Raw genomic sequence first — 12528 nt, 5'->3', positions numbered from 1 at the left:
CAACGCAAGCGGCCTTCATCAGGTGAAGGGACGAGACTGTCTGGATGAAGGCCGCTTGTGTTGTGGCCGAAACGTCGTGAGAATTTTATTGTGTTGTTTTATTTTATCAATTTATTATTTTATTCTCATTCTACGTGACTTTACCGAAAGAACCAAAGAAGACCAACACACAGACGCAAAAGAGAAAAAAAAAACCCACACAGAGGACCGACGGACGACGCAAAACTCGCCTAATCCATTACAACATAATGACTTGTGCGTTACAACCCACGTCCCTGTTGCGGTGTTTTATCAACTTTTATCGCCAAAACTGCCGCATTCGATGGTCCGCGACGGTAAAACTCCCCTCGCTGCCATCAACACTTGCGGCAGCTGACCTCACGCTGTCGCGAACATCGCCCACTCGCATCGCCCCGGTCCGCACCCACCCACCGCGCGACCGGCGGGCTGCCGCCCTAAGACCACCGTCGCTGGCCCCAGGTGCCCCGCGACCTTCGCTCAGCGGTGTCCACTTGCGCCGCCCTCTTCACGCGCTTTTCCACTTCCCCACCCACCCCCCCACGCCGTGCTCGCTCAACCCGACCTGCGCATCAGCCCTCCTCGCCGTGAGGTCGCGCTCGTGGCGCACAGAGGCGCTCGCCGCGAAATGAACCACGACAAAGCACCTTGGGCGGATCTCTCGTTAAGGGAGCGTGCAGCCTGCCGCAGCAGCAGCAGCAGCAGCAGTTTTTTGACTCGGCAAATCGAACAAAGGCGGCAGTCAGCGCATCGCGCGCGGCGCTCTCAGATGCGCTTCTGCGGCCGTCTGGAACGCTCTTTGTTCGGATGTTAGGAAGGCACTGGAGTTATGCACTTTTACATCTGGATATGAAACTAATTTCTAGGAACTACATTTTTTGTTTATAGTTTGTTGTCCTTCGCCCGCAGCTCCGATTAGCACGGTTGGCTAAGTCGGGTTCAAAAGAAGTTCAACACAAGTATAGGTGGTGGCTCCTCCCAGAGATGCCAGTCTTCATATCGGTGCCGTCGTGTGCGCACTCCTGTATGAATGTAGAAATTATTTCGCGCCGTACGTAGCCAGCCGTGCCAACCCGCCTCAGTCTTGAGCCCTGCGAGCCAAATATTCCGAATGATAAGGTCATTTGCATATCCAGGGAGTGGAGATTCCCAACTCCTCTGCGGCCCTTTGACTCTTCAATCCATCGGTCTCCGCCGTAGGATCTGACCCGCCAGCATTTTGATGCTCACTGCTCCGGCCTTTACGCATCTCTCGCGCTCCCATTGGCTGCTGGGCACCCTTGACCCCGCGTCCGCGGAACTGACCAAGCGCCGCACATCACTCCTGTGACCGCGTGCTCATGTCCACACCGTATTCGTCGTCGTCATCATCTCCAACATCATTATACCCCGCACCTCCGATTAACACGGTTGGCCACGTACGGTGCGAAAGAAGTTAAACATAGATAGATAGATAGATACACACCAATCACATCAGTTCTACAATTCAGTCACAACATATGCATGCATGTGTGGCACCAAGCCCTGCAGTATAACACAAAATCCAAGTCTATGCAAACGATAATGCTGCGATTCTACACCTATGCATACAACGCAGAAGCATTCCGCTATTTTGCCTACGTACTGCCAAGGTCACTTGCTCACCGTCAGCGGGCACCGAGTGTATTAAGGGCAGCATGGTAAATCGACGTGTGCGTGGTGTGATTAACATCACGAGCCATAGCAGTGCTACTATGGCCATGCAACCAAAACTGTGTACCATTCACGTGAATCACTGCAGTCTGTGATCCGTCAATGTAAGAAGAGCAGAAACTACACGAATTCTCTCCTGAAGGCCTCTCGTGGCTAGCAGACCTCGACATTGGCATTTAGCTCCTGAAAATATTGCTATAATACAAGAATAGACTAGAACGCCACGCTTGACTGCCTGCCTTTCTCTGCTCTGTCATTGTTGTTGTTGTTGTTCATTGTGAAACGCACCACGATATTTTGGGTTGAACAAACCAAAGGGGAAGCTAAAGCCACATTCAGATACCGATGGCCACGTGTGTTTCCCTGCTTTCTGAGATTGCATTGCAGTGCGCTAACCACTGACTGCTGCATTGTTCCCCACATTGCAAATTGAGGTCAGAGCCCAGAGCTGGCACTACTGAGGGCCTGGGTTCAAATCCACGTTCAGCCGCCCATGATTATAAACTGGTTCTCATGCGCCGTGAGAAGATTGTCTCAGTCTTATTAGCAATGTCTGCAACAAAATAACGATCATTACACGTGTATTTGCACTTAATTTAGCTACATTCCAGCTCTGAGCATTAAATATATATTGCCTTGCTGTCATGTGACCAACATTACTCTGTAGAGTGCATAATATGTCACTGGAAGAGATTTCAGGAGCAGCTAACTAACGTTTCCTTCAATGGCCCTTCTATAATATGGGGGGGGGGGGGCAATGCACTGCTCTGTGAGTTCCAAATGGATTCTTCATCTCATGTAATGACCCGATAGCACATTCGGGACACAATTCCGACGTGTGACTGCTGTTGACAACCTGAAGGTCGATATTTCTCAAGTTCGTCTGCTTAAACAAATGTTGCAGAAAATGTAGGTCCAGAAGACCCAAAAGCAATTAGTTATAAAACATCTTAATTCATTTTTTTATGGGCCGAGAAGGACTTCACATCTGTTCATTACATTTCGTGACACGTTGCACGGGACGAGTTCGCTGCAGGGGCTGGGAAGATGGCAGCAGCTTAGGGAGGCCATCATACAGCAGAGGGTTCACGATGTCCGATGATGATGATGATAATAATGTCCACAGGAGCCTCTAGTGCTGTGTTCTTCATCGCAAGGCCCCCTGGTGGCCTTTAGTGCGGATACCCGACAAGACACAAATGTGAAAACACTGTGGTGCCACGACCGTCGAGCAACTCTGCAAGCGCACCACTCCCAACCTGCCCCCCACCCTGAGCACACGCACACACGTAGCACACACGTAGCACACACGCACACACGCAGCACACACGCGCACACACGTAGCACACACGTAGCACACACGCAGCACACACGCAGCACACACGTAGCACACACGTAGCACACACGCAGCACACACGTAGCACACACGCACACACGCAGCACACACGCAGCACACACGCAGCACACACGCAGCACACGCAGCACACACGCAGCACACATGCAGCACACACGCACACACGCACACACGCAGCACACACGCAGCACACACGCAGCACACACGCAGCACACGCGCACACACGCAGCACACACGCAGCACACGCGCACACACGCAGCACACACGTAGCACACACACGTAGTGTCCCGGCAGGGGATCGCCTGGCACAATGGGTTTTCATTCCGAAGGGCCCCTAAGAGGGAAGTCCCGCGGTTTCCCAGTGCCAGGAGATTGGTCGACCCTCACAGGACAGGTCACATTGCGGTGCCCCTAAATTGGCTTAAAATTGTATGGGCGCACAAAGGTTCACTGGGCCAGCCGTAATGAGTCATGCACGACATCGGGCAAGGGGCTGGGGTGAAATATTGAGCGAGCAGAGCAGACATTGAGGTCAGGGGATCCCAGCGCCACTGACGTAATACACACTGGCAGGGGGTGTATTCGCCAGCCGGACGCCCTTCCAGATTAAACAGGCTGAGTCAGGAATTAATGAGTACAGGTGCAGAAACAATAGGTCGAGAAATAACCGTCGTAACGCTCCATGTAAGGGAAGAAAAACAATTCTAACAAAAATCACAGGTAGGCGCACGATTAGGCTGCGCAGGATAACGTAACCCTGGATTTCTTTTTAAGTCAAGGTGCATAAAAAGGTGAGACAAAAGCCGTCCAGTTGACATCTGATCTTCAGCAGCTTGGTCGCGAAGACCCCCACCCCCACCCCTGCCGTCCTGCCTCCTCGAGCCGCTCGCAGCATCCGTGGGATGCCAGCGAGTGCTGATACGAGGCAGTGATAGGCGAGGCTTTTTCGTCATCCTCCCTCCGACTCTCACAGCATCCGTGCGACGTCGTGAGTACAGCTGCGAGGTACGCGATAGGGCGTGTGAGTGTTTGGGGACCTGGATAGCAGTAGGCCAGGCTCTGCTCGCGGGATATTCCCTCCGGGAGGTGCAGGGTTTGCGCCGTTAATAAACGTTAGCGCGGAGCGTCGGTGCAGTGTCTGTGATTTGATTGTGTGTGGAGCGGCTGCGTGGGCGGATGCGCGGCGAGAGTGAGGGCAGAGGCGCAGCACGAGCGCTCTTCGATATAATCGCCTGCAGGGGCGCGCGTGTGCTCACCGCCGCGTTCGCATTAGTGGTGGTGTGTACGAGCGTTACAATATAATCGCCTGCAGGGGCGCGCGTGTGCTCACCGCCGCGTTCACATTAGTGGTGGTGTGTACGAGCGTTACAATATAATCGCCTGCAGGGGCGCGCGCGTGCTCACTGCCGCGTTCGCATTAGTGGTGGTGTGTACGAGCGTTACAATATAATCGCCTGCAGGGGCGCGCGTGTGCTCACCGCCGCGTTCGCATTAGTGGTGGTGTGTACGGGCGTTACAATATAATCGCCTGCAGGGGCGCGTGCGTTCGCGCAGCCGCTTTAGCGTTAACAGTGGTGGCGTGTACGGGTGAGTGCGGGCTAATTCTGTATAGCGGTAAGCCAGTTGTTCAGTCATGTCCCTCAGAGACGGCGCTAGCGTGGCGGGGGGGGGGCGATCACCCGGTCGGTGAGGGCCCGGCGGGAACCGATCAACGCGGTGGAGAACGGAGTGGAGGGGGTGGACGTCGCGCCCCCAAAACACCCCATCGTCGTGCGGTCAAACCCAATGGTTTCAAATGTGTGGCGCCCCTCTGAGAATTAGTGACGAACACTGCTGTAGTGTATATAGGTAAGCACGTATAAATAAATATCCCCCATAACAGACTGTCAGAGCAAGTGCTGTTAGCGAGCACCTATGAAGACCGGCACGACACACGAGGGGGTGGGTGGCCAGCAGCACGCACGACCACTTTTGTCTCCAAAGTGGCGATGTTTACACATCGCACCAGGTACTCATTTGGAGCTGAGTCGACCTAGGGGAAGCCCAGCACCGGTTCAGATAATCGTCACTAGTGTTGGCCCTGAGCAGGAATCGAACCCGGTTCGCCAGGTTCGTAGCGCAGCGCACTAACCGCTACCTAAGCTGCCGCTCCCCACCTGTATAAACATATACACACACTGGCTCTGTAAAATGTCATCTGCTACCCACGTAACATGTTGCTCGGTACACAGATGGTCTGCTGATGAAGGGTAGGTGTATAATGGGAGCCAGGACAGTCTGTGGAGTTTGCAGTCACCACGCAAAGTAAATAAATATTGTAAACAATTCCTGCGACGGAACACGTGGTTATTTTTTCGACGTGGCAGATGGCTTATAGATGCATGCGTCTTTGGCATTTCAGCACCTGTCATGTCCCATGAGCAAACCAGATGCGAGCCCATTAAGATTTGTTTCACAATGAACATTAAGTAATTGACCAAACATATCAATACAAAATCCTCATAAAAGAGTATTGTGAGGGTTTTTGTGCCCGTATTAATCATGAATTATGATAGTTTTCTGTTGTGGTTGGTCCATAAATCTGTCGATTTTCTTCTCCTAATGCGCTTCGTGAACATTGCGTGTACATGAATACGCGCCATAACAAGGTTATAATGATGGATATGTACGTTATAACATAATTTTAGGAAAGGTTGTTTTTCTGTCATCGACAACATAAAAAAGGTGCAGCCCTGCAATTGCTTTTTTTATTGGGTGCAATTGTGAACAATAGCTATATCAGACATTAGTTCATCTCATCGGCATAATTATTGGTTGACTGCAGCTCAAAAACTCAGTCCCTGCAAGGCGCGTGGTGAAGTTCGGAGATGTCCATGTACGCTCGCCATTTGAAGGCCTGAAGACCAGAATCGGTGATGTATTCAGGGAGGCAGTTCCATATCCGGACAGCAGAGAGAAGAAGGGAGCTTCTGTCCAGGCAGCAATGTTCTGGCAACTGGAGGGGGGGGGGGGGCAAGGGCGTGGCTTGGCAGGGTTCTGCACCATTGGGTGGGATGGCGTCTTTCATATGGGGTGGAAGCGTGGCCTGAAGTTCTGTGGGGCAGTAGTTGGTGTGCATTTTGTACCAGGGACTGCGACAGCAGCAACCTGTGAGAGCAGCTTGCTCGTGCTTGCTGCTGCTGCTGCTGGCCCGACGGGGTATCCCACGTGGGGGAGCTTCTCGGCAGGGTGTACTTTGGCTCACTATTCCACGCTAGTTCGACGTTTGGAAGGAGGTGGAAGTACCCACACTTCGCCCTAACAAACAACACCTGCCGATCGATTGTACTGCTCGGTGGGCAGAGGTGGGTTGGATTTTGAAACTTGCTCGTTGTTTCAAATTAATAACCAGATTATCTAAAAAATGTTTTAAAAAAAAATTAACCCTAAGAGGTGTTAAGATGTTCAAACACCAAATATAAACATTTTGCAAGGAATCAAGTCTGCATTAACCACACGCACTTGTCGTGGACATGCTCTGATAACGTATGCATTTGAAACTGATTGGCCTACACCGTCTTTAGTGCCTAGTCTCACCAGAGTCAGACCAGAGAACGCCAAAAGGCGAACCTATTCTTATTTTTCATTCTCTGATACTGGCAAAATAAGGTCCCATGAATATCAAAGGGGATTTTACTCGATGAAAGTTGATGCAGTCTTCCAATAATTCACAAACAAATGATGAAACATAAAGACGTATATTTATCAATAAATCAATCAAAATTTGTTTGCTAAGTTGAAACTGCTACTCGGAGATTAATTTTCATTTTTAAAAAAAGTGTGATAGATGAGACGACAGAAAGCAACAGAGCCAATTCTCTAATTGCTCACGCTGGCAAAACGCAATTATATTATGAATATCTGAAAAGTTTGACGCAGCACCGACGTGGGGACTCACTATTCCAGGCAGGTTTCTTGGAATATTTAGACACGAGAGGGTCAAACAGCAAACATAAACATGTTCTGATTTAAAGCTTTCGTGACTGCAGTGATTCATATTCTTAGCTCTTTCGGTAAAGTCACGTTGAAGGAAAGCAATAAAATAAAAAATATATATATAAAACAATAAAAAAAATTCTCACGACGTTTCGACCATAACACAAATGGTCGTCATCAGGTGTGTCGGTTTGCATGCATTAATTTATTTTTAAACGGTGTATTTATTTATTTAATATATAATATATTTTATTATTTTATTGTTTCCCTTCAACGTGACTTTACCGAAAGAGCTAAGAATATAAACATATTCTTTGGGTTTTTTCGGTAAAGCCACGTAGATAGAAAAAAAACAATTGAAAAAAAAACAATATCACGACGTTTTGATCGCAACACAAGTAATCGTCATCAGGTGAACAAATATAGCGGGAGAGCTGCTGAGGCAGGAAACATTTTTTTGATAACGATTGCTTGTGTTGCGATCGAAACATCGTGATATTGTCATCATTTTTATTATTTTTTCTATCTACGTGGCCTTACCGAAAGACCCAAAGAATATGAATTCCTGCAGTCACGAAAGCTTTACGTCAAGATTATAAACATATTTTTTTTAAAGGTGAAATAATACAACGTTACAGTCTACGTATGTGTTTTATAGATTGACAAAAAGCACTTGACTGTTCCTTGGTGTGGACCAATCAGTTTCAAGGACAATGCATATATTATCATAGTATGTTTTTTGTTTGCATTTTGACTGCAGGTATTGTGGTTAATGCAGACATGAATCCTTGAAAAAAGGTTTCAGTTTTGTTGCCAGAAAAAAGGGGGAAAACCCTATTGTTACATTTTGGTACTGGCAAAGGAGGTCTAATGATGTAGATGCTCACCCCGAGCCCTCATTACTTTGATAGTGCATTGTCATTGAGCTGTACGCCTTCTGGCGTCATCTGGTCGAGCACTAATTGGGTCGAAGCTCAAAAGAAAGCCGTCCCTTGTTGTGGACCAATCAGTTTCAAGGACAATGCATATATTATCATAGTATGTTTTTGTTTGCATTTTGACTGCAGGTATTGTGGTCAATGCAGACATGAATCCTTGTAAAAAGGTTTCAGTTTTGTTGTCAGAAAAAAGGGGGAAAACCCTATTATTGCGCCCTTATCGTTAAGCGATTATAGACGTACGGTATTAGGAGATACGACAACAAATGGTTTAGCCAATATTACCCGTGATTTTCTCTCAATGAGAATGTAAGCACTAAACATACATCCCTTTTTTTCATGCAATTATCATATATTGATCATGTTTGCACCACACGCAATATAATAAGATGTATCTGTTTCCATGAAGGATATGGGACCAAATACTTGAATCGAGCACGTAACAAGACCAGCATGGCACATGTCTGCGTAGTGTCGCCACCAGCACTATGGTCAACTGCCAGTGCTGACGTCCACACACGGCATTAGCTACTCGTTTGATGCCGACTAAACCTAGGGGAAGCCCAATATATAAGCGAGTGATGCTTTCCATGGCAAAGAAGCAAACACACTTATTTGGTGCCACCTTCCCCAGCTGCTCTTAACACATAAAGACAAAGAACACCCCACATAGCCGTTTAAAAGGCTGTTCGGGAAAGTGCTTGTAGCAAGGACTTGTGAAGGTCGTCACAGCTCACGAGGTGGTGGTGTGGCCAGCCTTTGTCTCAATGCTGATGTTTAAACCACCGCACCAAGTACTCATCTAATACCGAGTCGACCAAGTACAGGCCGAGGACAGGTTCAGATATTCGCCACTGATTTTGGCCGCGAGTGGAAATCAAATACGGGCGGCTGGGTTTATAGCGTGGTGCACTAACCACTGCAATTATGATAAAATCAGGTTCTCAAGTGTAGCAATTTTGATGATTCCAGCATTGTCACTTACCACTGTCAACAGTGGTATACATACATCCATGTTATGCAATTGACTGCAGATTACATATGCATTTAGACCTGTATTTTTAATTAATTTTAATGCACATTTCTGTCAATCTCTCTACTTTTGTTTTATATCGCCCGTCAGCCTGTTATCTAATGAGATTCACTAATGTCGACACTGATCTCGAGTTTGCGTGTTTAAACCGATGCTGCTTCTGCGCACCGTTGATCTGGAAAAGTCAGGACAGTCAACACTCGATTATCCAGGGTAAAGAAGGGGGGGGGGGGAAGGTGTGGCCCAGATAAAACCAAAACACAGACGCCGCAAAACACATGTAAATTTGGCTATTTGTTATCTTTGTGATGCTTACATACTGTATGTAAGATGAACCACGGCCAATCGTAAAGGTGCCCGCCGCTGCTGAGCGAACCGCAGGGAGTTGAGGCCATCTCCACCAGGACCTGAACATGAACTACGTCTTCGGTGAAGAGCAGATAACGCCTCTTTAAAAAAAAAAAAACTTGTTTTTCATTTTTACCAGGTAAGGCCCATTGAGCTGTCTGTATAGTTCTTTTTCAGGAGCAACTTGGCCATAGATGATAGCCCAATGAAGTGGCTTATCACGTGGAAATGTATAACAGACAAATACTATAAACGCATGTTTCTAAATGTGTGGGGGGGGGGGGGGGGGACCGAAAGACCCTGATAAAAAAAAATCCACACGACCATGGGGAGAACATGCAAACTCCAAATATATAGGTGTCAGGGTCAGGATTTAACCCATGACCTCCTGTATACCATGCGAGCTAGTCAACATCTCACCACCGTGGCGCCCAATCTTTGCCCATCTGCTCTGAAGTCTGTTTAGAGGAGCTGATGTATGGATGTTGAACTTCTGTCGCACCACGGCCAACCGCGCTCATCGCAGGTGGGGTGAAAGGGACAACAAACTAAACACACAAAAAAAACAGCTCTAAAGGAATGAGTTTTCAAACTAGATTTAAACGTGCGTAGCTCCAGTGGCTTCCTAATACTGGTAGGAACGAAGTTGTAAACTGAGTGTACCAGCCTGCAATAGATTAATGTGTCCGTCCGTCCCCTTTCAATACTTTAACGAAGTGAAATCTCGTGCTGTTGGGTGTAAAATCAGCAATAGACAGCGCAGAGACTTGATATGTCTTATTGCACCCAACATTTGGAAGTAACAATGTCATGAAATTGCGCAAAATTCCAATGTTCCTACCAGCCCACCCTGCAGGGACCTGTTATCGGAAGGAAGAGCGTTCCAGACGGATGCAGAAGCTTATTTGAAAGCGCGCGATGCAGTAAATCGTTTTTGTTCGATGGCCAGTTGACAAAAGCCGCTGCTGCGAGGATGACGGGAGTTTGCGTCACGTGCTATGCTCCTTGACGAGATTAGCAGGGTATTGTGGTTCATTTGTGGCAATCACGTTGTGTGTGCAAATGAGTGTAGTCTGTTAGAGGAGCCACGCACAGCTGATGATGCTGATCGTGCAACGAGCCCGCGTCCCCTACTTAATGGTCGTCATTGATCTAAGTTGATATAGATGATCTGACTTCCGGCTAAGGTGATATAATGTACTGCACGAAGGAATGACGATTGTATAATGTGTCTGAGAGTTGTACTGCACAATGTGTCTGTGTTGTTTACTCTCCGACGGGTGTCTGCGGTCAAGTGGGGCACTGAGTCACTGACCTGCGACGAGTAGGAGCAGCTATTCATAGAATCAGCGTGCACGTAAAAATGCGTGAATGCGCACAGTTAATCCGCGACTTTCCCGCGGACAATGGTGCGTTAAGTGTATCCCAATGTCATATAAGACGTGGGGTTTTTGTTGTTGTTGTAGAAGTATGTGCATTTAATGTGATTACTGATAATGCTCGACAGTAGCATTTAATGTGTTGCAAATTGCACATTATAAATACGATTGTGGCAAACTTTTGCTCCAAAGCAGAAAATGAGTATGCCTAATTCTCATTAAAGATATAAATATACATGTGTAATTAACAGTAAAAGAAGAGCATATCCTGCACCCCTTCCTTTTGGAAACAATCTTTCATCATTATAATCTGCTGTGGACGAACGTACATTTTTGCAAATTTCAGATGCAGTGTTGGTCTCACAATTTTTTTTATTTTAGTTGCATGACGAGTTCATAAAAAAAAACTCAGAAAATCATGATGGATACATCCGGCCTAATCAAAAGTAAAAATAACCACAGTTAAAACTGGGACAAATATGTATCGTTCCTGATTTTTTTTTTACACATGTAATTCGGAAGCATTAAATAAGAACAAGTATAAATCACAATTCTGATCATGTAAGTGGGGTACTTTGTCTCTATTTTTATGTGTGTGTGTGTACTCGTGTTTGGACAAAAATCCTGACATTGCATAACTCAATTTTTCACAATTTATTCAGTCCCATGCAGAGTGCATGTATTAAAATGACAAACTATTGTACATAATTCTTTCATAATATATATAGAAACCTCCATTCTATATCTACAAATAAAAATACTTAAAAGCATATGCATTTTTTTTTACAAACAGCCTATTGTCATTCCTGACTTATTTTCACCATTTGCACAACACGCCTCACAAACGTGGCTATGTTGCTGATGAGACCCCAAATATAGAATCCAGTCCAGAGCTGTACTTGTTGAAACAAACGCAGCTCTTTAACATACATATGGACATTCAGAGTCATTATTTTTGGAGCTCGGCTGTTAAAAGTTCTACGCTATATAATTGGCAGCATATTGGACAGCTTTTGCCAGTGTAATCAGCCCCGAGCCAGTAGGTATAGACTCAAAGGTTCGACCCCCACCACAGACCTGTAACGTCTAGAGAAGATAATGTTGTCTGTTGTGTAGTGCTCATTAAATACACCACTGATTTTTGGAAAATATAGACATGGTATACTGCCATGGTGTAATGGATAGCACGCTGGACATGTAATCTTGAGGTCACCGATCAGATCTGCCAGCACGGCAGCTTAAAAAAATATATATGGCATGTTTATTAAATCCCCCACCTCAGTCTGACGAGCGGTATTAACGGGTAGACCACAGTTAGCCGACCGGCAAGTCACGTGCGGTGGGGTAAAGCGTGAAAACTTTTACCTTTTCCAAGATGTCTAACCAGCATGGAAGAATACATCTAAATATCCTCAAGAGCTCCCTCTAGCAGTGGAGTGAGCAAGAAACGGCAGGGTACACCTTGACATTTGAATTGTTTTAGGTATTGTGAAAGGAATATCATACTCCCCCCCCCACCCTCCACAAAAAAAATACAAAATAAAAACTGTACCTTTGAAGTTGCATTTTCCAGGTCGCTCTCATGGTTAAACAACAGACATAAAATAGACATTTGGTTTTGTTATGGAAAGTGTTGCCGCATCAGAAATCATATGAAATTTAAGAGAAATGGGTCTCACCTTGCTGAGAAAATACAATATACCGTGAGGTTTTTTTTTTTGGGGGCGGGGGAGCGGCTGGCTGACCTTCCACAGAAAACATTTAGTATGCACACTCAATGCGTCACATTCC

Source organism: Petromyzon marinus, chromosome 19 (genome assembly GCF_048934315.1).
Source record: "Petromyzon marinus isolate PM22_M1 ecotype Great Lakes invasive population chromosome 19, UKy_Petmar_22M1.pri1.0, whole genome shotgun sequence".
In the NCBI taxonomy this organism is placed as follows: Eukaryota; Metazoa; Chordata; class Hyperoartia; order Petromyzontiformes; family Petromyzontidae; genus Petromyzon; species Petromyzon marinus.
Note: the sequence above shows the minus strand (reverse complement) of the source record.